Source organism: Osmerus mordax, chromosome 3 (genome assembly GCF_038355195.1).
Source record: "Osmerus mordax isolate fOsmMor3 chromosome 3, fOsmMor3.pri, whole genome shotgun sequence".
NCBI lineage: Eukaryota > Metazoa > Chordata > Actinopteri > Osmeriformes > Osmeridae > Osmerus > Osmerus mordax.
The window spans coordinates 6,125,688-6,153,039 of NC_090052.1; the positions used below are offsets into that span (position 1 = coordinate 6,125,688).

The 27,352-nt window shown below is 40.1% G+C and overlaps 1 long non-coding RNA gene across 1 annotated transcript; it reads left to right on the forward strand.

Annotated features, from left to right (window-relative positions):
• Window positions 1-11,039: 11,039 nt before the first annotated feature.
• Window positions 11,040-12,025, forward strand: LOC136941266 (uncharacterized). Its single transcript, XR_010876471.1, has 3 exons — window positions 11,040-11,106; window positions 11,221-11,353; window positions 11,683-12,025. It is a non-coding gene; the product is annotated as an uncharacterized lncRNA (long non-coding RNA).
• The last annotated feature ends 15,327 nt before the right edge of the window (window positions 12,026-27,352 follow it).

A 27,352-nucleotide genomic window follows, 5' to 3' on the forward strand; every position in this document is an offset into this window, starting at 1 on the left:
CTGCAGAGGCCACTGTTGAGGTTTGACTTCCTTGTGAACAAAGCAAAACCAGCTTTTTTTACCCTCGTGCTGCCTTCGGGTCACATGACCCAAAGGTTCATAACGAACCATTGTTGTGTTTACCCAATTTTACCCAATACAAAAACAAATAAAAATAATTTTCTTTTAACCTTCGCAATGTGGGGGGTCTGAGACAGCCCAACGGTTAAAAGAAAATGCTTCACTTTGTTTTTGTATGCGGTAAAGTTGTCGCAATACGACGGTGGGTCACAATGACTGATGGGTCAGAACGACCCGAAGATAACACAAGGGTTAAGTGATAAGATTAATGTAGAAAAATGAATGTGAATGAGCATTCTTAAGAACCTCATTGTTACAGACCTATGTTTGTAATTTTCCTAATTTAGTCAGTGTTTGTATAGTTGTGGTTGTGTGTTTTTTATTTTCTATTCTCCCCTCTTTCTTCCTATTCACTGCATGCAGGTACGGTGTAGTTGGTGTTTCCCAATCCTGTGACCGGCAATCAGCTGCCCACTTCCAACCAGCTGTTTAGTTTCACATGAAATTACCGGAGTCGTCTGTTGTTTGGCAACACAGTTGCTTCTTTACAGTTTTTCAGACAGACTTCTAGTTGAAATCATTGCTAATATTTTGGTAGAATGGTTTGCTACATAGTGCACTCCCTTACTACGCCAGTTATTTTGTTCATGTTGATATGCAGTATTGTGCTTTGTTAGTGTGTTTTTTTGTGGACTTACATTTAGTCATTTAGCAGACGCTCTTATCCAGAGCGACTTACAGTAAGTACAGGGACATTCCCTTGAGGCAAGTAGGGTGAAGTGCCTGGCTTAAGGACACAACGTCATTTAGCACGGCCGGGAATCAAACTGGCAACCTTTAGATTACTAGCCGCTTCCCTAACCGCTCAGCCACCTGACTCCCATGGACTTGCACATGGGGGCTTTAAAATTGGTAAACTGTTTAACATGGGCATATTCTCCATCACACACAGCGAACCTCTGGTAACACAGGAGGGAAGGAACGGGTGCCACCTCATGTATGTTTAGTCTAGGCTCTAGGTGTTTACTAGATCAGATACTTTTTTGGCATTTGCTTTTCTTAGGCATTGTTAAGCATTTATTGTTTTTCTGTTGTGACAATTGTGACAAACATCACTTTTAGTCACACAATTATCAATTAATGTTTCACGCATTGACATTCCCTCTTGTGTTAGGCAAAGAGGGTCATAACAGGTACTGACTAATGTTTGCATTAAGGGTTGGGGTTAAAGATGTATTTTCTGAAGTGAACTGTAGGGTCAATCAAAGTAAACAAACTAGTTTATCATTTAACAATGAGCAGAGACCTCATGTGATTTCCTTAATGCTTGTTTTTGCGAATGTTTAAATGCTAATTGATAGTGAAACAATTTTAATGTTGATGGCTATAGACACTGTATGAATCATTTATTAATACATATGTCACTAATTTCATGTCATGCTATTGTCATTTAATGATATACTTGAAGGACTGTGTTCCTGTATTGACAAAATACAGACCATGACATTACATGGCCTTCCAAATGTTTTCCTGTTTTGTATTGTATAAAATGTAATTGTCTTAGGTTGCTGTCACTTATTTATGCACTACCATGTGTTTGAGAAGTCTTTACCTTTTTTCTGCCCCATAATTAAATAGCCATGTACTTTTGATGCCCAATATAAAAACGTGTTTGTTACTGCTAATAGCAGTAATGTACACTTGAGAAATATACCAATATAGCTTTATGAAGACTAGTCCTGCAGATGTGTAGTTATTATTCTTTAATATTGTTTTCCTGTTTTTCAGATGCGAAGGGAGAGCAGGCGGAAAGGTGATGCTGTTGCAGCATTACAGTCTGATTTTTCTCTATCCACTGATCCCCCTTCTACCCCTTGTGATATCCCACCTCCTTCTTCATCCCCCACCCCAAGCTTCACCTACTCTGATTTTCCTCCTCTTCCGACCTCTCAGTCATCTGTCTTTAGGCCCTGTGATTCTCTTTCACAGTCTGTGCCTCTGTCGAGATGTGAGACAGAGACCTCACATTCTCATTCACAGGCCAGTGATAACCAAACTGTTCCTCTTAAATCTGCAAGGTGTGCTCCACTACCACACCGTTCTGATGGTGACTCTCACCATGTAATAAACTCTGAACAAAACTCTGAACAAAACTCTGAACCGAACTTTGAAAATCTTGAACTAATACCTTCTGCAGTGTTACTGAGCACCATGTATCCAAGCTGTAATAACAGGTTTCTACAAGGAACTTTTCATCAAGGACATGTGATGTTTGGAGAAAATGCAGGTGTACAATGTCTGACAAACAGTTTAACAGCAATTTTGATGAATGAATTAAAAGATGTGTGCACATGGCAATGTAGTGACGTTGATAATATTCTTGTGAATGGAAACAAGCTTTACACATCAGTGCAGAACTGCAATCAGGTAAATGATACTCATCTATTGGTAAGGGATTTGCCAAAGTCTCTTGTGCTTCATCATGTTGATTTTACAATAAATCTTGGACAAGCATTTAGTGGCATAGTAGGACTACATGATTATGATCCAGAGTTGGCAGATATGTCAATAAGCCTTTATGAAGCACTGCAGAGAGTATTACTAGGAGATGACAGCTGTTTTTTGACAATGAATAAAAGTACATGTGCCATTATTAAACACACCAGTGGTTACGCAGTGTTTGATTCCCACGCACGCAGCTATGATGGCCTTGTTCATCCAACAGGAAAAAGTGTTGTGTGTTTCTTTCAAACCTTTGAGGATATGTACAGTCAGCTCATTAACAGGCTTGCAAGTTCAATGAATGCCTTTGGAAAACCTTTTGAGGTAACTGGAATCAGCGTAATAATGAAATGTGAAGACGGACCCAACGTCAACACTAAACCAGTACACAGGTCTAGTAGACGGAAACGCAAAGTCAATGCCTTGAAACCACAAGTAACAACAGAGGTATTTGTTGATGTGAATATTCATGTTGCCGAGAGCACTTTTGAAACACAAACAGAGTGTGGTCATTCATTGCCATCACAAAATGAGAATGAGTTGTGTGAAAACAAAAGGCCTATCAATGCTACCAGTGATGAAATACTTTCGACAACAAAAAGTATTGATCTAACTGTAGACAAATACAATGAGTGTGTTGATAACACACTGAATGTTATAGACTGTAGGGCTAGTGCAACAACAGAAACAGAAAATATGTGTACAGACAGAATAAAAAAATTTGACTTGAATGTCACAACTTTGGACGATGTTGATGAAGTGTGTAAAAATACTGATGATGTTGTAGTTGGTGATGTGACACTGCCAACGTGGACGTTTTCTCCCTTAACATTTATGCATCAAACTGCGTTATGTTCACAGTTCGATTTGCAGAATGTAAATGATAACCATGATTCAACCATAATTCAACAATGCACAGTATTAAGTTTTCCATGTGAATCAAAAGCTATCAGAAAAGATGGAAACTGCTTGTTCCGGTCACTGGCTATGGCAATTTGCGGCAATGAAAGCCCTCACATGAAAATACGAAAAAATGTGGTAAGACACTTAATGAAAAATGAGGAAACATTTCAAAAGTATTTGACAACTGAATACACTTCTGTAGAACACTACATAAAGTCTTCACGAATGATGTATGCAAACACATGGGGCACTGAATTGGAAATTATAGGTGCAGCAGATCTGTTCCGTACTGACATTTACACATTTAATTCTGATCGCTGGAACATCTACAAAAGTCTTTCAAGAACAAGTGACAATGCCATATATTTGAATCATGTCAATGGGAATCATTATGAATTGGTAACTTGTGTAACGGATACACATTGTGAAGGTGCATGCGCATCATTGTGCCAAGCAAAAAAAGCAATGCCAAAGTGTAATGTAAATTTGAGGAAAAGGTTATCAACAACTGGTAAAATACAACAAAGTCAAGATAAAGCTGCCATTAAGAAGCAAAAATATCAGAATGATATTCAATTCCGACAAAATTGCAAAATGTTGCAACAAAAATTATATGCAACGGATGATCAATTCAGAAAAACAAAATTGCAGTCCAGCCAAGATCAGTACAGAACAGATGAGGACTTTCAAACTAAAGTTAAAGAATACAGTCAAAGGAAATACAAATGTGATGAAGACTTTCAAACTAAAGTTAAGGAATACAGTCAAAGGAAATACAAATGTGATGAAGACTTTCAAACTAAAGTTAAAGAATACAGTCAAAGGAAATACAAATGTGATGAAGACTTTCAAACTAAAGTTAAAGAATACAGTCAAAGGAAATACAAATGTGATGAAGACTTTCAAACTAAAGTTAAAGAATACAGTCAAAGGAAATACAAGCGTGATGCAGATTTTAAAAAGAAAGTTAAAGAATTTAGCAAGAATAAATACAAATGTGATGCAGACTTTCAAAGCAGTGTAAAAACACAAGGCATGCAAACATATATTTATAAGAAAAATCAGACATATTCCATGGATTTTGTCATCGAATCTTTTAGAAAGAATGTCAAAACAGGCCCTCAATTTGTTTGCTCAGTTTGTCATCGCCAGCTTTTTCGAAAGCAAGTCATTGAATGTAAACATGATACGTACACAACCAGTCTAACTGTTGTTGCTTTGGCTAAAAAGTGCATTACAGAAACATATTTACAGACATGTAATGAAGAATGTGATGATAACTGCACTGCTCATATTCAATCATCTAAGTTGTGGATATGTCACACATGTCACCGTAAAATATGTGCTGGTAGAATGCCTGAACAAAGTGTAGCCAATAATTTGCATTTGGAAGCCATTCCTTCTCAGCTACAGTGCTTAAATTCTCTTGAGCAACACTTAATAGCGAAACATATTCCTTTTATGAAACTTTTGGCATTACCAAAAGGTGGACAAAATGGTTGTCATGGACCTGTCGTGTGTGTTCCATCTAATGTCAATCAAGTAACAAACATGCTTCCAAGAAATGATGGAAATGATTTAATGTTACGAATTAAACTGAAACGCAAATTAACATACAAGGGGCATTATGAATATAAACATGTACATACAAACCATGTCTATAATGCCTTAGAGTACTTAAAGTTAAATAACAAATGGTATCATGACATTAGCATCAATAAAGAATGGGTTAACCCTCTGGACAAAATAGACGATGTGCAAGTCAGTCATCATCAACAAAATGTCATCAGTGACACACTCCAAAATGCGGAAAATACTGATCATACACATATGGAAATTTGCAATAATAATAACACAACATCTCAAGTTGACACAACTGTTGGAGATGTAAATGAAAACAGTGAAATATGTATTACTGCTGTGCCAAATGACATGGTTAGTGAACCAATGCAAACAACAAGCGTTGCTAATGAAAGAAAAAAGAACACAACGGAAAATGATTCAGAAAGTGATGATCCTGAAGAAGAGTTGACATACACTGAACAAACACATGGAATGTTTCTAGACACATGTTTACAACCAGTAGATATTGCTCAAGAAGTGTTGGATCAACATTTTGACTCTGTGTTATCAGTTGCCCCTGCTGAGAATAATCACCCCATTAAACTGTTAGAAGATGCTACAAATGAAGGAAAATGTTTTCCTATGTTATATCCAACGGGAGCTCCTACTTTTCATGACCATCGCAAAGAAAAAATAACCCTGGCAAAATATTTAAACACGCGTCTACTAAATGCTGATGGCAGATTTGCTAAAAACACAGACTTTATATTCTATGCGCAGTACATATCAGAGGTGCAACAAGTTTTGTCAAATGTATCAATTGCCATGCGCAAAGGTTTAGGCACTGAATTGCCGTACAAAGAGCAACCCAATTTTCTAACTGATGCAGAATCTTTAAAACGAGTGTTAAAAAATGACGAAGGTTACAAGTTTTTACGACCTATACGTGGAACACCCCCCTTTTGGCAATCTGCACAAAAAGATCTGTTTGCTATGATACGCCAACTCGGAATCCCCACATGGTTTTGTTCGTTTTCCTCAGCTGACATGCGCTGGCCTGAAATGATAACAACACTCAGTCATGAACAAAATAAAAATGTTCCTACAGATGAACTGACTTGGTCAGAGAAATGTGCCTTGTTGAAACAAAACCCAGTTACAGCTGCAAGAATGTTTGACCACAGATGGCACAGTTTCTTCAAGGTGTGATCATGTCTCCAGCTGCTCCTATTGGAAAAATATCGGACTACTTTTACCGTGTAGAATTTCAAAACAGAGGCTCCCCTCATTGTCATTGCTTGTTCTGGGTGGAATCAGCCCCTCAAATTGACAAAGACCCTGATGATAAGGTTGTAGACTTTATTGACAAATATGTATCTTGTGAACTGCCATCATCCGACGATGAAGAAATGTGTGAGATTGTCAACACAGTGCAAAAGCATAGCACTAAGCACTCAAAAACCTGTAGGAAAAAGAAAACTGAATGTCGGTTTAACTTCCCACGACCCCCATCTTGTCGAACATTTATTGATCGTATTGTCAAACCTGCACAAAATCAATGCAATACAGAACAATCACATCAACCAATGACTGAGGAAGATGAATTGAGAAAACTGATGACACCAGACATGGCTGAAAAGATTTTGAAAATGGTCAGAACAACTTTACTAAATAGTGATCAAACATTTGAATCGCCAGAGGAACTCTTTGAAAGCATCGGAATTTCACAATTGCTTTTTGAAATTGCAAATTCACAACTAACCAATAAAACCAACGTTGTTTTAAAAAGAAAGCCCGGTGACATTTGGATTAACCAATTTAACAAAGACCTGTTACGAGCTTGGAATGCCAATATGGATATTCAGTACATTGTGGATGCATATTCTTGTGTAGTGTACATTATTTCTTATATATCCAAAGCAGAGAGAGAAATGGGATTGTTACTAGATTGTGCACAAAAAGAAGGAACTAAAGGCAATCTGGATGCCAAAGCTGCATTCAAATCACTTGGCAGTGTTTACCTTCATAATAGAGAAGTGTCTGCACAAGAAGCAGTATACAGACTGACTGGAATGCATTTAAAGGAATGCTCACGCAAAGTAACTTTCATACCAACAGGAGAACACCCTATGCGCATGAGTTTACCTTTGAGTGTATTGCAAGACAGAAAACTAAATGACAACAATGAACAAAACACTATATGGATGACAAGTGTAATAGAGAGGTATAAACATAGACCACAATCACCACCGTTCCAAAATATGTGCCTTGCCACGTTTTGCTCAGAATATCGAGTCTTGAGTCAAAGTGAAGTCCCAGCTAATCCAAGCGAATCTGTCATTCAACTTCAGGACAAATATGGTTACATTAAAAAAAGGTTGCGCACAGAACCAGCTGTTATTAGATATGCAAGACTGTCACCCACAAAAGATCCAGAAAAATACCATCATAGCCAGCTCCAATTGTTTTTGCCCCACTATGAAGACTGTCAATTGAAACCACATCCTTTTGTATCATTCGAAGAGTTTTACAATGTTGGAATTGTACGTGATTTCAGTGATAACATAGACACAGTTAAAGAAATTATTGAGAATAATAGGTCTTTGTATGAACAACATTCTGACAAACTAGATGATGCTCAACTTGTCATGGAACAACAGGGTGATTTGGATGATGCATGGGCACATATTTGTCCGCAATCTGAAATGGAACGGCTTCAGTGTTTACAATCACAGGACATAATTCATGATGAAAATGATTTACAGCCCATTTCTGAAAATATTCCAGACTTGACAGAAACTGTGCCTATGACGGGTAACATAGAAGTTAGAAAAACATTTATGACTAAAGAAGCAGCATGGGACATAATGAGATCTTTAAATGATGAGCAAGCGCGCATATTTTACAAACTACGTCAGTGGAGTTTAGAAACAGTATGGGGACAAAAACCACAACCAATACACCTTTTTGTCACTGGTGGAGCAGGTACAGGAAAAAGCCATTTGATAAAAGCCATACATTATGAGTTGTCACAAATTCTAGTGCAACTATGCACAAACCCTGATGACACTACAGTGCTATTAACAGCTCCTACAGGCGTTGCCGCATATAACATTAATGCTGCTACAATACACAATACTTTTTGTATTGGCACAGATGTGCGATTACCTTACCAGCCGTTAGGTGAGGAAAAGATCAACTCTTTACGAGCAAAACTTTCCAATTTGCAATTACTGATCATCGATGAAATATCAATGGTAGACACCAGACTGTTTGCATACATTCACGGAAGACTAAGACAAATAAAACAGTGCGGAGATCATTCTTTGTTTGGAAAAGTTAGCATTGTTGCGGTTGGAGATTTTTACCAGTTACCACCTGTTAAAGGGAAACCTCTGTACAGTGATATGCCAGGACTAAACATTTGGAACGATCACTTTGAAATTGCAAATTTGACACAAGTTGTGAGACAAAAAGATTCTACTTTTGCTGAGCTGCTGAATCGCATACGTGTCCATGAAAAATCAACTCCTATGTTGCCTGCAGACGTTGAGATATTGAAACAATGCGAAACAGGAGGAGTCTTGAATGTATTGCACATTTTTGCAACAAATAAACAGGTTTGCTATTATAACTCTGAAATGCTCAATTCAATTTGCCCAAATGCTATAACTATTGAAGCACAAGACTTTGAGCGAAATCCAAAAACAGGACGTATGGAAAGAAAGAATGGCCACCACAGCAAAGTTTTTAATACCTGTCTTAAGCCAAGTGTCAATGTGGGAATACAAGCTCACATCATGCTGACTAAAAACATTGATGTTTTAGATGGACTTGTTAATGGTGCTTTCGGGACAGTTTTCCAAATCATGTTTGATACAGACAAATACTTTCCCTCTTTAATACATGTTGAATTTGATGATGGCAAAATTGGACAACTGCAAAGAGCTAAAATAACTACACCAAACAATACTCATCAAAACATCACAATCATTAAACCCGTAGAAGACAGAGTCTCAAACAATGGTGGAATACGGCGGCAGTACCCATTACAATTAGCCTGGGCTTGTACCGTACACAAAGTTCAAGGTTTAACAGTTAACAGTGCAGTGGTAAACTTGAAAAAAATATTTTCACCAGGACAAGCTTACGTCGCTTTAAGTCGTGTCTCTTCTCTGTCAGGCTTAGTAATTGAAGACTTGAAAGAGTCAAAGATTTATTGCAACAGTAATATCAAAGATGTTCTTGCAACAATGCCAACATTCATCTCCAAAAACTCACCTTCAACCACTCCATTATTCACAATTGCTTTTCATAACATTCAAAGTCTCAATGCACATTTTAAAAACATGCAAGCAAACAACAGTATTTTGAAATCACAATGCATTTGTGTTGCTGAAACATGGCTTCAACCAAACTTTCCAACTGAACATTTACTTTTACCTAACTTCACGTTTTACAACAACACACGTTTCAATTGTTACAGTCCAATAAACAGTTTCACCAAGACTTTAAAACTTCAGGCAAATGGTGGTGTTGGAATATATTGTCAAACAGATCAAAACATTGAAGTCAACACACCATGTAATACAAATCTGGAATCATTAGTCTTCCACGTTCCACAGTTTCAATTAATCGCTGCAGTTCTATACAGGCCCCAAACATACCAAGTTGACATATTTAAAGAAAATCTATTACATCTTATTGCTGAAATTAACACATTTCCAGGAGCTAAAATGATCATGGGAGACTTTAATGAAAATCTGCTTACTTCTAAAACAATACAAACTGTTTTTGAACAACACCATTACATTCAATTAGTTGACTTTTCAACCACTGATGCTAACACAATAATAGATCATGTATACACAAAAGATGTCCAATTTCAAATATCGCTTGAATTGTTGTCAACATATTACAGTCATCATAATGCTGTACTAATTCACATAAATTAACTACACTTTAATGAATGTTAAAACAAAAGTCATAGCTTAAGTAAATCAACGTAGTATACACATTAACTAATATATTTTCAAACACACTATTTGTACAGCAGGTGAGAAATAAATTATATCATATTAAATAATGAATTTCCATATTTTTCTGTTAATTTATGAAAAAACACTTCAAGGACTTATATGACATTAACATGTCAACATGTAACAGGTAACTTGTGCTTTGTATATTATAAGCTTCATGTATTGTACAATGTTATGACACTTATTTGTATGAAATTACTAAATGTTAAAGTGCTATAACAACATGTTTTGTAGTCGTGTTGATATTTAAATATCATTCTGTAATTTTCTCTCCCAGCCTTCTGGCAGCACACACACACACACACACACACACACACACACACACACACACACACAATGCTGTGCAATACTTTTCTCATCAGCACACTAATCCTTGTGCTTTAAAATGTTGGACTACATTCAACCACCCAACATCTGAAACCTCAAGTACCACATCAGGTAATGTAAATGACACATTTCATATGTTTTTACTGTAATAAAGCTTACGTTACACACCACACTCATACAATTTTCATGTTTGCTTTTCAGCAATCACCTCAAACCTTCAAGCCATGTGGACCTATCACTGCTTCCATCATTCATCAACCTTGGTTTGGCAAGACTAAAGCAACTTCAATTACAAGGTAGGTAATTACTTACTTACAATCGTATTCTTTCTGGGGCAAACATTTATTTTCTTTCTATATTGTTTCACTGCATTAAAATATATATTTACGTATCACTAAAGGAGCCTTGTCCAGATACCAAACACAGCATTGAAATCTTCTTGCTGAATCCTTATGCTTTGAAATGGTGGATTTCATTAAACCAGCCAACTACTGAAAACTCTCCCACCACCACTACTACATCAAGTAAAGTATATTATACATTTACCAAGTTTTTATTGTAATAAAGGTCACATTGTAAACATGATTCTCTTAAAATCTTAATGTTATGCTTTTCAGCTACCCACTTCAGGCCTTTAAACCTTGTGGAAGTACCAATGGTTTCATCATTCAGCAATTTCAGTCTGGAAACACTAAAACACCTGCACTAAAAAGTATGCTTTTATACCTACCTACTTACAATTAACAATTAGTCTCTCTTGGGGCAAAATGTCTGTTCTACCTAAATTGTTTTACTGCATCAACTAAATATTTATGTATAATTACAGGAGCCTAGTCCAGATTTCAACCAAGCATTGAGATATTCTCGCTGAATACCCTGAGAAACTACTATTACTATACTGACAACTAAGATGTCTCCTGAACGCTGGCTGATAAGACCCTACTCCTTCCTACCTTGTGGTAAATATATTTATAATTTATTTTTCTTTGGATTTCACAATCCATACACTGTAAACATATTAACATGAAGACAAAACATGTAGTTACAGCATAATAGTACCTAGTAATCCTATACACAAAATATTGTACAGTACAACATGTACAACATATATATTTCAACAAACACATAATCACATATGTGCTTAAAATAATTCACCTATACACTGCTTACTGTCAATAACATATTTGTAACACATGCAAATGTCACAAATGCACCTTTTAATGTTTCATTTATTCAATATTTTGTTTATATACATATACATGTTTGTCTATTTTGTGTTTCCACACAGGCTAACTACAATTATCTAAAATGTGAAGCATAACTCAATGAAAACTCTGGACCACTGGATACAACATCAACAACTGGATGTACAGATATCAAAGAAGTCTGTGGCTGCCTGAAATTTCACAATGGACCATGTGTTTTAAATCCACCCTACTTAACAACCTTCTAATTCATAACAATCCAAAGTCACACATGAGAATTGTATTGCACTCAATATTACACATTACACGATTGCAGCATACAGTACATCACATTTTGTATTATATTGTGTCAGCATAGAATATGTAGAAAGACACACATTACACAAATTTAACACTGCAAATACATTCCACAATCATTGCACAATTTTTCCCCACTTTTGTTCTCATTTACATTTTACTATAATACATGTGTTTCTGCATTTGTGCATATTTCGTTTCTTGTTACCATAGCTATATATACAACAAGCTACCTTAAAAGAAATGACATATGAAATGTTTCTATTTCTGAATTCCCACTTAAACATTTTTAACACCACTTCCCTTACTTAATATTGATAACAGTTTTCAATGCAATTTTCTTTGTTAATATGTCAAATTTATACCTTTACCAAATAAAATACTTGTATTCTTACACAACTGCCTCTTGCCCCCTATTTCAAAAACTAATTCAATTACTAGACATGAGGCAAGGGAAAGCCCTTCACTCTGCTTAACAGTATGTTTTTTTTTGTATATGTCAGATTTTCCAACTAAACAACTCAATTCCACTAACCAGTTCCCTTATTGATAAACTGGTAAAACACAGGCTTAACAGTTTCTTATTGTATTTTTTCTCTTTTTAGTTATCAGTGAAATATAGATTTGCAAAGTTACTAGCTCTGTGCACAAGTGTAGTAACGAACATCTGCTGTAGCCAGTGATGGCAAAAATAGCCAGTCATGCCAATAAAATTTTGGCAAATCAGTTTCCGGTTTCCTTGAGGCAATCACCCGCGTCGCCAAAAATGTCCAGTTTTAGTTGATGTCTCCAAGACCTGCTTAAAATAAGCATCAGTGATGTCCATTGAATTGTAAATGCCTGGTCCCTGCTCCAGAAAGCAAGCAAAACAAGGGATTCAAACTCTACATATTGAGTTATCTGCACAACTATGAAATTAAGTAGTTTAATGTGATGTGCCGGCCAGCTAGCAAATAAGCTAGTTACTGACGTGTTTATTTTTAGTGTAATATAGAAGCTTGTTTTTCTTCATTTTACACGCAAACTATCCGTTTATATGTATTATCATCTGTATTTCTGTCATTCTCAGTTTCTAATAAAAATCAGGACGAGTCGTGGTCAGGGCATTGTGCTACAGCTCCATAAAAAAGCTGAGAAACCTCACTGTTTGAGTGTATGATGAAGTTAGGATTGATAACGACACGCAGCTGTACCTGTTGTTCCCCCCAACTGATCCGGGAATCTCAGCTAGGATCAAGGCCTGCCTCACAGACATCTCCACCTGGATGACCAAGCACCACCTCCAGCTGAACCTAGCCAAAACAGAACTTCTCATCATCCCGGCCAAACCCTCCATCTTCCACAATATGTCAATAACCCTGATATGTTCATCCTCTGCCAGGAACCTCAGGGTTCCCATGGATGACGAGCTCTCCCTCACAGTTTACAATGCTGCAGTCTCCCCTGGTCGTGTAGATTCACCCTCTACAACTTCTGTAAGATCAGGGGATACCTGTCTGAGCATTCCACCCAGCTGCTAGTCCAAGCACTTGTTCTCTCCAAGTTGAACTACTGCAACTCACTGCTCGCCACTCTCCCAGCATGCGCAACACGCCCTCTCTAGAGAATTCAGAACGCAGCAGCCCGCCTGGTCTTCAATCTACCCAGACGCTCCCATGTTACCCGGCTCCTCATCTTTCTCCACTGGCTACCCATCACAGCCCGTATCAGATTCAAGACCCTGGTACTGACCTTCCGAGTGCTGAACGGGACTGCACTTGACTACATCAAGTCTCTCCTCCAGCCTTACACCCCCACCTGCCACCTACAGTCTTCTTCTGACAACCACCTGGTGGTCCCACCGCTCAAGACCGTCTTGGTCCCAACACAAGCTCTTCTCCTGTCTGGCCCCCAGTGGTGAAATCAACTCCCCACCTCCATCAGAGACACTGACTGTCTCACCACCTTCAAGAAAAGGCTCAAGACACTTGTTTCTGATTCCACTCATGGAAGTTCTATGTTCCACACAAAAGAACACTCTGATGTCTTCGGGAGACAAAGCAAACAATTTTAGTCCAAAGAAGTTAGTAAAATGATACATTTAAAGCTGCTGTCTTAGCGACTCTAATTCCCTCAACATATCTTCATACTGCTCCCAATCCAGACATACAGTACCGCTGACCCCAGAGTCGTGGTCAACAACAATCAAGACCATAAAATGTTGCTCAATGTCCTCCTCTGGCTCTGCTGGGTCAGGTTCTGGACTTTGTGGTCAAGATCAACGCTCCCAAACACCAGCATGTGACTTATTGGTATTGGTACTTATTGGTATTCCACTTAAATAACAAAGGAACAGAGCCTGCTGCAAAAACCCGTCTACCCTTAGCAGTAGTGATGATTTCATGGTCTTGGAAATGTCAACTCCATACCTTGATGTGTGGGGTCACCAGAATTCCACCCTCCTTATTTTGTGCAGCCACAGTGAACAAAGGCAGGTGTCTTTTGAGAAACAATGGAAGGGCAAATGGCTGTTATAACGACCAACCCACAGTAGCTTGAAACTTAAATGAGTCACGTACATTATATTTCTTTTTACTTAATTTTTTCCATACAACAGCACCACTCATCTTGTTGTTTGTTCCCAGATTGAGACAGTAACCAAAAACTGATTTGCCAATTTCTGGCTACACCAAAAGTTTGTCACTACGCTTGTGCACTGAGCTAATTCTAAACCAAGTGTTATTAGTTTTCAATTATACACTTACACACGCGCAAGCTTGGCGAGACGCATACACAACATTTCAGGCAATTGTGGGCTGACCAAGCCCCCACTCATTGCTTGGTCTTTAGCAAAGGCCCATGTGGATCTTGATGGTATTGCATTTCCGATTTTGTATGCAATGGTAAAAAGTTCTCAAAATCCTGAAACATTGATAGTATAGGCCAAGAGTAACTACCACACCACAAATGGCCCAATATCACCCATAAGTGACGCTACAGGCCACGCCCTGATACACAAAGATACAAGGCTTTCTGGAATGGGTAGGCTCACCAAGCCCCCTCCCTTCACTCCTTGGCTTGAAATAAAAGCCCTTGTGGATCTTGATGGTATTGCATTTCAGATTTGGTATCCCATTGGTAAGTCTGCTGCATGGATTTTTACAGTGACAATTTGTAAAGAATATACATTTTTCAATGGTTTGCAATGTTTGGAGGAATCCGCCATTGCTGCTTGCAGTTATATTTAGGATTCCTCCGTAAGGAGGAAACCTATTGTTATTGTTAGTTTTATTATTATTATTATTATTATTCTAGTTCCATGGGAGTCAATGGCAGCCCCTAGAACCCTTGGATAACTTTTTGTTAAATTTGGCACACTCATTAAGGACAGTTCCTTCTATACCTACACCAAGTTTCATGTATCCCATTAGACCACTCTAGCGCCACCAATGGGTCAAAGTTGGACTTGTGTTTACACACGCAACTTTTGAACCGTATGACTGATTTTCAAACATGAGATGCCATTGGATTCCCTGGATCAAGACGAGTTCAACGCACCCTATGACGTCAATTTCCGGTTATATAGATCTTCCGCTATTTCCGGTTGTATCAAAAACCTTTGAAAGCCTACTCCTCCTACATTTTTTGTCATTTCTTCTTCAAAATGACCAGAGATGATCTTCAGACCAAGCCTCACAAAAGTTATCCCATGGCGTTTTGATTTTCTAAACCGTTTGTCCAGCACAGCCAATCAAAATCGTCAACAAAGCAACCAAACAGGAAGTTGGATCAAATCTCAGCAAATCTTTGAAATATCAACACCAAACTTGATGTGTCACGTGAAAGACACTACATCATGTTCGCATGTGAGAAGGCAAATTAATATCTTAAAAAATGATTGAAATAAAGGAAATCTAATTTTTTTCTATCTAACGCTAAAATAATGCTTTACACATCCGCCAGTCAAAAAACTCTGATTCAATCACATGTTCATAAAGACTCTTGAGAATGTTTAGTACACAAATCTGAGAAAAAGTTGACTGTAACATTAAAAGTAGAAATTTGGTGAATATTTGAAAAATGCATGGAAAGGAAATTTCCAATGAAATGTCTTCCCTGCTCCTCAGCGCGCGCGCTCCACATTCTCACACACTCAGCCTTTCCCTTGACACACGCGCAAGCTTGACGAGACGCATACACAACATTTCAGGCAATTGTGGGCTGACAAAGCCCCCACTCATTGCTTGGTCTTTAGCAAAGGCCCATGTGGATCTTGATGGTATTGCATTTCCGATTTTGTATGCAATGGTAAAAAGTTCTCAAAATCCTGAAACATTGATAGTATAGGCCAGGAGTAACTACCACACCACAAATGACGCACCATTATCCATAGGTGGCGCTACGGCCAAGCCCCAATTGTTCATTTACAAAGTGATGCCATTCGCATCCCATTTGTCCCAAAATTCTGAAATTCATTAGATATGCCTTATTTCTCATGAGGAACAAAAAAGCCTCAATAACCTATAACGGCCGCCATATTGGATTTTTTTGTACAATAAAGATTTAGGAAACACGTTTTTTCGCTACTTCTCCGACAATTTTTGTCCATTCTTCCCCAGAATTGGCAGGTATCATCGTCAGAGCAACCCTCACTGAATTCTTCAACAGATTTTTGAATTTCAAAACCGTTTGTCCGGTACAGCCAATCAAAATCGTCAACAAAGCAACCAAACAGGAAGTTGGATCAAATCTCAGCAAATCTTTGAAATATCAACACCAAACTTGGTAGGATGACTCGGAACCCTCTTCTGAGGATGTCCAATCAATTTGGTGTCATGTGATCGGCGTGGCCGCAGGAACCAAAAATGTGTTTTGGCCAATAACTGTTGATTTGTTTGCCTTTAGTTCATGAAAACTCTTGAGAATGTTTAGTACACAAATCTCAGAAAAAGTTGACTGTAAGATGAAAAGTTGAATTTTGGTGAATATTTGAAAAATGCATGCTTGGCTAATTGTTAAGGAAATTTCCAATGAAATGTCTCCCCTGCTCCTCAGCGCCCACGCTCCACATTCTCACACACTCAGCCTTTCCCTTGACACACGCGCAAGCTTGGCGAGACGCATACACAACATTTCAGGCAATTGTGGGCTGACCAAGCCCCCACTCATTGCTTGGTCTTTAGCAAAGGCCCATGTGGATCTTGATGGTATTGCATTTCCGATTTTGTATGCAATGGTAAAAAGTTCTCAAAATCCTGAAACATTGATAGTATAGGCCAAGAGTAACTACCACACTACAAATGGCCCAATATCACCCATAAGTGACGCTACAGGCCACACCCTGATACACAAAGATACAAGGCTTTCTGGAATGGGTAGGCTCACCAAGCCCCCTCCCTTCACTCTTTGGCTTGAAATAAAAGCCCTTGTGGATCTTGATGGTATTGCATTTCAGATTTGGTATCCCATTGGTAAGTCTGCAGCATGGAATTTTACAGTGACAATTTGTAAAGAATATACATTTTTTAGTGGTTTGCAATGTTTGGAGGAATCCGCCATTGCTGCTTGCAGTTATATTTAGGATTCCTCCGTAAGGAGGAAACCTATTGTTATTGTTAGTTTTATTATTATTATTATTATTATTATTATTATTATTATTCTAGTTCCATGGGAGTCAATGGCAGCCCCTAGAACCCTTGGATAACTTTTTGTTAAATTTGGCACACTCATTAAGGACAGTTCCTTCTATACCTACACCAAGTTTCATGTATCCCATCAGACCACTCTAGCGCCACCAATGGGTCAAAGTTGGACTTGTGTTTACACACGCAACTTTTGAACCGTATGACTGATTTACAAAAATGAGGTACCATTGGATTCCCTGGATGAAGACGAGTTCAACGCACCCTATGACGTCAATTTCCGGTTGTATAGATTTTCCGCTATTTCCGGTTGTATCAAAAACCTTTGAAAGCCTACTCCTCCTACAATTATTGTCATATCTTCTTCAAAATGACCATAGATGATCTTCAGACCAAGCCTCACAAAAGTTATCCCATGGCGTTTTGATTTTCTAAACCGTTTGTCCGGCACAACCAATCAAAATCAGCAAAAAAGTAACCAAACAGGAACTTGGGTCAAATCTCAGCAAATCTTTGAGATATCAACACTAAACTTGGTATATCGGTGGACGACACTACAACATGTTACCATGTGCAAAGGCAACTTCATATCTCAAAAGATGATTGATATAAAGCAAATCGAATTTATCGCTAACGCTAAAATAATGCTTTACACATCCGCCGGTCAAAAACTGATACTTTGATTCAATCACAAGTTCATATGAAGACTCTTGAGAATGTTTAGTACACAAATCTGAGGAAAAGTTGACTGTAACATGAAAAGTCGATTTTATGTGAATATTTGAAACATGCATGCTTGGCTAATTGCTAACGAAATTTTCAATGAAATGTCTCCCCTGCTCTTCAGCGCGCGCGTGCTCCACATTCTCACACACTCAGCCTTTCCCTTGACACACGCGCGGGCTTGGCGAGACGCATACACAACATTTCAGGCAATTGTGGGCTGACCAAGCCCCCACTCATTCCTTGGCTTGAAGTGAAGGCCCTTGTGGATCTTGATGGTAATGCATTTTAGAAAAAGTTCTCAAAATCCTGAAACATTGATAGTATAGGCCAGGAGTAACTACCACACCACAAATGACGCACCATTATCCATAGGTGGCGCTACGGCCAAGCCCCAATTTTCCATTTACAAAGTGATGCCATTCGCATCCCATTTGTCCCAAAATTCTGAAATTCATTAGATATGCCTTATTTCTCATGAGGAACAAAAAAGCCTCAATAACCTATAACGGCCGCCATATTGGATGTTTTTGTACAATAAAGATTTAGGAAACACGTTTTTTTGCTACTTCTCCTACAATTCTTGTCCAATCTTCCCCAGAATTGGCAGGTATCATCGTCAGAGCAACCCTCACTGAATTCTTTAACAGATTTTTGAATTTCAAAACCGTTTGTCCGGTACAGCCAATCAAAATCGTCAACAAAGCAACCAAACAGGAAGTTGGATCAAATCTCAGCAAATCTTTGAAATATCAACACCAAACTTGGTAAGATGACTCGGAACCGTCTTCTGAGGATGTCCAATCAATTTGGTGTCATGTGATCGTGTCATGTGATCGGCGTGGCCGCAGGAACCAAAAATGTTTTTTGGCCAATAACTGTTGATTTGTTTGCCTTTAGTTCATGAAAACTCTTGAGAATGTTTAGTACACAAATCTCAGAAAAAGTTGACTGTAAGATGAAAAGTTGAATTTTGGTGAATATTTGAAAAATGCATGCTTGGCTAATTGTTAAGGAAATTTCCAATGAAACGTCTCCCTCTGCTCCTCAGCGCGCGCGCTACACATTCTCACACACTCAGCCTTTCCCTTGACACACGCGCAAGCTTGACGAGACGCATACACAACATTTCAGGCAATTGTGGGCTGACCAAGCCCCCACTCATTGCTTGGTCTTTAGCAAAGGCCCATGTGGATCTTGATGGTATTGCATTTCCGATTTTGTATGCAATGGTAAAAGTTCTCAAAATCCTGAAACATTTATAGTATAGGCCAAGAGTAACTACCACACCACAAATGGCCCAATATCACCCATAAGTGACGCTACAGGCCACGCCCTGATACACAAAGATACAAGGCTTTCTGGAATGGGTAGGCTCAACCAAGCCCCCTCCCTTCACTCCTTGGCTTTAAATAAAAGCCCTTGTGGATCTTGATGGTATTGCATTTCATATTTGGTATCCCATTGGTAAGTCTGCGGCATGGAATTTTACAGTGACTATTTGTAAAGAATATACATTTTTCAGTGGTTTGCAATGTTTGGAGGAATCCGCCATTGCTGCTTGCAGTTATATTTATTATTATTATTCTAGTTCCATGGGAGTCAATGGCAGCCCCTAGAACCCTTGGATAACTTTTTGTTAAATTTGGCACACTCATTAAGGACAGTTCCTTCTATACCTACACCAAGTTTCATGTATCCCATCAGACCACTCTAGCGCCACCAATGGGTCAAAGTTGGACTTGTGTTTACACACGCAACTTTTGAACCGTATGACTTATTTTCAAAGATGAGGTACCATTGGATTCCCTGGATCAAGACGAGTTCAACGCACCCTTTGACGTCAATTTCCGGTTATATAGATTTTCCGCTATTTCCGGTTGTATCAAAAACATTTGAAAGCCTACTCCTCCTACAATTTTTGTCATATCTTCTTCAAAATGACCAGAGATGATCTTCAGACCAAGCCTCACAAAAGTTATCCCATGGCGTTTTGATTTTCTAAACCGTTTGTCCGGCACAGCCAATCAAAATCTGCAAAAAAGTAACCAAACAGGAACTTGGGTCAAATCTCAGCAAATCCTTGAGATATCAACACTAAACTTGGTATATCGGTGGACGACACTACAACATGTTACCATGTGCAAAGGCAACTTCATATCTCAAAAAATGATTGATATAAAGCAAATCGAATTTATCGCTAACGCTAAAATAATGCTTTACACATCCGCCGGTCAAAAACTGATACTTTGATTCAATCACAAGTTCATATGAAGACTCTTGAGAATGTTTAGTACACAAATCTGAGGAAAAGTTGGCTGTAACATGAAAAGTCGATTTTATGTGAATATTTGAAACATGCATGCTTGGCTAATTGCTAACGAAATTTTCTATGAAATGTCTCCCCTGCTCTTCAGCGCGCGCGTGCTCCACATTCTCACACACTCAGCCTTTCCCTTGACACATTGCTTGGCGAGACGCATACACAACATTTCAGGCAATTGTGGGCTGACCAAGCCCCCACTCATTCCTTGGCTTGAAGTGAAGGCCCTTGTGGATCTTGATGGTAATGCATTTTAGAAAAAGTTCTCAAAATCCTGAAACATTGATAGTATAGGCCAGGAGTAACTACCACACCACAAATGACGCACCATTATCCATAGGTGGCGCTACGGCCAAGCCCCAATTTTCCATTTACAAAGTGATGCCATTCGCATCACATTTGTCCCAAAATTCTGAAATTCATTAGATATACCTTATGTCTCATGAGGAACAAAAAAGCCTCAATAACCTATAACGGCCGCCATATTGGATTTTTTTGTACAATAAAGATTTAGGAAACACGTTTTTTTGCTACTTCTCCTACAATTTTTGTCAAATCTTCCCCAGAATTGGCAGGTATTGTCGTCAGAGCAACCCTCACTGAATTCTTCAACAGATTTTTGAATTTCAAAACCGTTTGTCCGGTACAGCCAATCAAAATCGTCAACAAAGCAACCAAACAGGAAGTTGGATCAAATCTCAGCAAATCTTTGAAATATCACCACCAAACTTGGTGTGTCACGTGAAAGACACTACATCATGTTCCCATGTGAGAAGGCAAATTAATATCTTCAAAAATGATTGAAATAAAGGAAATCTAATTTATTTCTAACGCTCAAATAATGCTTTACACATTCGCCGGTGCAAAACTGATACTCTGATACAATCACAAGTTCATGAAGACTCTTGAGAATGTTTAGTACACAAATCTCAGAAAAAGTTGACTGTAAGGTGAAAAGTTGAATTTTGGTGAATATTTGAAAAATGCATGCTTGGCTAATTGTTAAGGAAATTTCTAATTAAATGTCTCCCCTGCTCCTCAGTGCGCGCGCTCCACATTCTCACACACTCAGCCTTTCCCTTGACACACGCGCAAGCTTAGCGAGACGCATACACAACATTTCAGGCAATTGTGGGCTGACCAAGCCCCCACTCATTGCTTGGTCTTTAGCAAAGGCCCATGTGGATCTTGATGGTATTGCATTTTCGATTTTGTATGCAATGGTAAAAAGTTCTCAAAATCCTGAAACATTGATAGTATAGGCCATGAGAAACTACCACACCACAAATGGCCCAATATCACCCATAAGTTACGCTACAGGCCACGCCCTGATACACAAAGATACAAGGCTTTCTGGAATGGGTAGGCTCACCAAGCCCTCTCCCTTCACTCCTTGGCTTGAAAAAAAAGCCCTTGTGGATCTTGATGGTATTGCATTTCAGATTTGGTATCCCATTGGTAAGTCTGCAGCATGGAATTTTACAGTGACAATTTGTAAAGAACATACATTTTTCAGTGGTTTGCAATGTTTGGAGGAATCCGCCATTGCTGCTTGCAGTTATATTTATTATTATTCTAGTTCCATGGGAGCCAATAGCAGCCCCTAGAACCCTTGGATAACTTTTTGTTAAATTTGGCACACTCATTAAGGACAGTTCCTTCTATACCTACACCAAGTTTCATGTATCCCATCAGACCACTCTAGCGCCACCAATGGGTCAAAGTTGAACTTGTGTTTACACACGCAACTTTTGAACCGTTTAACTGATTTTCAAAGATGAGGTACCATTGGATTCCCTGGATCAAGACGAGTTTCCGACGTCAATTTCCGGTTATATAGATTTTCCGCTATTTCCGGTTGTATCAAAAACCTTTGAAAGCCTACTCCTCCTACAATTTTTGTCATATCTTCTTCAAAATGACCAGAGATGAGCTTCAGACCAAGCCTCACAAAAGTTATCCCATGGCGTTTTGATTTCATAAACCGTTTGTCCGGCACAGACAATCAAAATCAGCAATAAAAGAAACCAAACAGGAAGTTGGGTCAAATCTCAGCAAATCTTTGAGATATCAACACGTAACTTGGTATGTCACAAGGAAAACACTACAACATGTTACCATATGCAAAGGCTATTTCATATCTCCAAAAATGGTTGATATAAAGCAAATCAAATTTATTGCTAACGCTAAAATAATGCTTTACACATCCGCCGGTCAAAAACTGATACTTTGATTCAATCACAAGTTCATATGAAGACTCTTGAGAATGTTAAGTACACAAATCTGAGGAAAAGTTGACTGTAACATGAAAAGTCGATTTCTTGTGAATATTTGAAACATGCATGCTTGGCTAATTGCTAACGAGATTTCTAATGAAATGTCTCCCCTGTTCTTCAGCGTGCGCATGCTCCACATTCTCACACACTCAGCCTTTCCCTTGACACACGCGCGGGCTTGGCGAGACGCATACACAACATTTCAGGCAATTGTGGGCTGACCAAGCCCCCACTCATTCCTTGGCTTGAAGTGAAGGCCCTTGTGGATCTTGATGGTAATGCATTTTAGAAAAAGTTCTCAAAATCCTGAAACATTGATAGTATAGGCCAGGAGTAACTACCACACCACAAATGACGCACCAGTATCCATAGGTGGCGCTACGGCCACGCCCCAATCGTCCATTTACAAAGTGATTCCATTTGCATCCCATTTGTCCCAAAATTCTGAAATTCATTAGATATACCTTATTTCTCATGAGGAACAAAAAAGCCTCAAAAACCTATAACAGCCGCCATATTGGATTTTTTTGTACAATAAAGATTTAGGAAACACGTTTTTTCGCTACTACTCCGACAATTTTTGTCCAATCTTCCCCAGAATTGGCAAGTATCATCGTCAGAGCAACCCTCACTGAATTCTTCAACAGATTTTTTAATTTCAAAACCGTTTGTCCGGTACAGCCAATCAAAATCGTCAACAAAGCAACCAAACAGGACGTTTGATCAAATCTCAGCAAATCTTTGAAATATCAACACCAAACTTGGTGTGTCACGTGGAAGACACTACATCATGTTCCCATGTGAGAAGGCTAATTAATATCTTAAAAAATGATTGAAATAAAGGAAATCTCATTTATTTCTAACGCTAAAATAATGCTTTACACATCCGCTAGTCAAAAAACTCTGATTCAATCACAAGTTCATGAAGTTCAGTTCTAATCCACCTACAACATATTCATAGCTAGCATGTGTTTCTTCAGCATTCCCGTTCATTACACTACCCGTAGACGTAGATATATCACAAAGTATATACGGTCAACTTCTAACCTTCACTACCTATCCAGATCTTCTCCACCTGCCCTCTCTCTTTCTATAGGGCTCTGGAACTGCCAGTCCGCTGTGAACAAGGCAGACTTCATCCCAGCGTTTGCATCTCATGCTTCTCTTCATGCCCTTGCGCTGACAGAGACATGGATCCGCCCTGAGAACACTGCAACTCCAGCTGCTCTCTCCGTCAACCACTTCTTCACTCACTCACCTCGCTCAACCGGGCGGGGTGGTGGGACAGGGTTGCTTCTTTCCCCACATATTAAATACACATCCACACCACTCCCTGTTACTGCCAAATCATTTGAACACCATTATGCGATGCTAACTGATCCTATCAAAGCATGCTTAATTGCTCTTTATCGCCCAGCAGGCTCGCTAGCCGACTTTGTGGAGGAGCTGGACATGCTCCTCAGCGTCCTCCCGGATGATGGAACCCCCCTGATAGTCCTTGGGGACTTCAACATCCACCTCCAAGGAACTCAGGCCGTCGACTTCTTGTCTCTCCTGACCTCCTTCGACCTGACGCTGCTGAGCACACCGGCGACCCACAAGGCAGGCAAACAGCTAGACCTCATCCTGACACGTAACTGTATCACTGACTTAACCTCTGTAACCCCACTGCATATTTCTGATCACTACTTTATCCAATTCTCTATCTCTCTCCCTCCAACTCCTTCTACCTCCCCTCCCCTTGTAACTTTTCGGCGCAACCTCCGCTCCCTATCCCCCTCCCATTTCTCCTCTATTGTAACATCCTCCCTCCCCCCCATTGACGAGTTCTCGTCCCACCCCACTAACACTGCCACCGACACCTTGTTAACCACTTTAACTGCATCACTTGACTCTCTCTGTCCCCTGTCAACCAGGCCTGCACGATCTTCTCCCTCCTGCCTGTGGCTTACGGATGTTATTCGTGAAGAACGGTCCACCCTTCGGGCGGCCGAGAGGAGATGGCGCAAGTCCAAAGGCGGTCTGGACCTTGATAAGTATCACTCCCTCCTCAAATCCTTCTCTTCTCACATAACTGGTGCTAAAACCCTCTACTTTCTGAACAAAATTAACTCTGCTTCAAACCCCCACAAACTTTTCTCTACCTTCTCCACCCTTCTTAACCCACCTCCCCCACCCCCTCCCTCCACCCTGACAGCAGACGACTTCTCCTCCTTCTTTGAGAAAAAAGTCGCCGACATTAGCAGTCGGTTCCCTAAACCCACCTTTCCTACCCTCTCACCCTCCATGACTGACCCAACTAAATGTCTAAACTCTTTTTCTCCCCTGTCTGAGGCAGAGATCTCTGACCTCATTCTCTCTCATCGCCCCACCTCCTGTCCCCTTGATCCTATACCCTCCCCTCTCTTTCAAAACATCTCCCTCTCCATCATAACTTTTCTTCTCCATGTCCTAAACTCCTCTCTCACCTCTGGCACCTTCCCCTCTGCCTTCAAACAGGCTAGAGTTACCCCTCTACTCAAAAAACCCTCCCTTAACCCTGCCATTCTCCAGAACTACAGACCGGTATCACTGTTACCCTTCCTTTCAAAAACAATTGAACGTGCTGTATCTAACCAACTGTCTAACTTTCTCTCTCAGAACAACCTGCTTGACCCCAACCAATCGGGCTTCAAGACTGGCCACTCCACAGAGACTGCCCTCCTTTCAGTCACCACTGCCCTCCAGTCTGCCAGAGCGGCTTCCAGGTCATCCGTTATCATTCTGCTGGACCTTTCTGCAGTGTTTGATACGGTTAACCACCAGATCCTGCTCGCCAGACTTTCTGAGATGGGCATCACTGGCACTGCACTCCAGTGGATCTCATCCTACCTGTCGGGAAGATCCTACCAGGTTTCCTGGGGAGGCAAACTGTCAGGCCCTCGCCAGCTCTCCACTGGTGTCCCACAGGGCTCCGTCCTTGGACCCCTCCTCTTCTCTCTGTACACCACCTCACTTGGACCAATCATCACCTCCCATGGCTTCTCCTACCACTGCTACGCTGACGACACGCAGCTGTACCTGTCGTTCCCCCCGACCGATCCGGGGATCTCAGCTAGGATTGAGGCCTGCCTCACAGACATCTCCGCCTGGATGACCGAGCACCACCTCCAGCTGAACCTCGCCAAAACAGAACTTCTCATCATCCCGGCTAAACCCTCCATCTCCCACGATCTCTCAATCACCCTGGGATCTGCGACGGTGACCCCTTCATCCTCTGCCAGGAACCTTGGGGTTACCATGGACGACGAGCTCTCCCTCACGGCCCACATTGCTGCGGTCTCCCGGTCGTGTAGATTCACCCTCTACAACATCCGGAAGATCAGGAGATACCTGTCTGAGCACTCCACCCAGCTGCTAGTCCAAGCACTCGTCCTCTCCAAGTTGGACTATTGCAACTCGCTGCTCGCTGGTCTCCCAGCATGTGCAACCCGCCCTCTTCAGAGGATTCAGAACGCGGCGGCCCGCCTGTTCTACAATCTACCCAGACGCTCCCATGTTACCCCGCTCCTCATCTCTCTCCACTGGCTACCTATCATGGCCCGTATCAGATTCAAGACCCTGGTATTGACCTTCCGAGCAGTGAACGGGACTGCACCCGTCTACATCAAGTCTCTCCTGCAGCCTTACACCCCCACCCGTCACCTAAGGTCTTCTTTAGACAACCGCCTGGTGGTCCCACCGCTCAAGACCGCCCGGTCCCAACACAAGCTCTTCTCCTGTCTGGCCCCCCAGTGGTGGAATCAACTCCCCACCTCCATCAGAGACACTGACTGTCTCTCCACCTTCAAGAAAAGGCTCAAGACGCACTTGTTCCGGGAGTACAACGGTACTTAGGAACGGTTCGCTTGACCCGATGTTAGTTTCCTCAAGGATCACAATGACTCTTGCTTAGAGACTTGTTGCTCTTGTGGTTAGTGGTAACTGATTAAAATTGTTGTTCTCGCTGTGATATATTGTTTTATTACTGTTGCTTGCTTTTTTTCCACAGGTACACTTGCACTTATAGCTGTTCATGTTGTTTAATTGTAACTTGTTTAACTACATGCTCTTATGGTTCTTCCCTTTGGCACTTACTTTGGTTGTTCACAATGTGTGCTTCATGTTTTGGCTACTCGCGATGTTTTTTGGCTATCTTGTTGTTATGATCAGTGACCTATGCACTTTGTAAAGCTCTCTCTTGGAAGTCGCTTTGGATAAAAGCGTCTGCTAAATGAATAAATGTAAATGTAAGACTCTTGAGAATGTTTAGTACACAAATCTCAGAAAAAGTTGACTTTAAGATGAAAAGTTTAATTTTGGTGAATATTTGAAAAATGCATGCTTGGCTAATTGTTAAGGAAATTTCCAATGAAATGTCTCCCCTGCTCCTCAGCGCGCGCGCTCCACATTCTCACACACTCAGCCTTTCCCTTGACACACGAGCAAGCTTGGCGAGACGCATACACAACATTTCAGGCAATTGTGGGCTGAC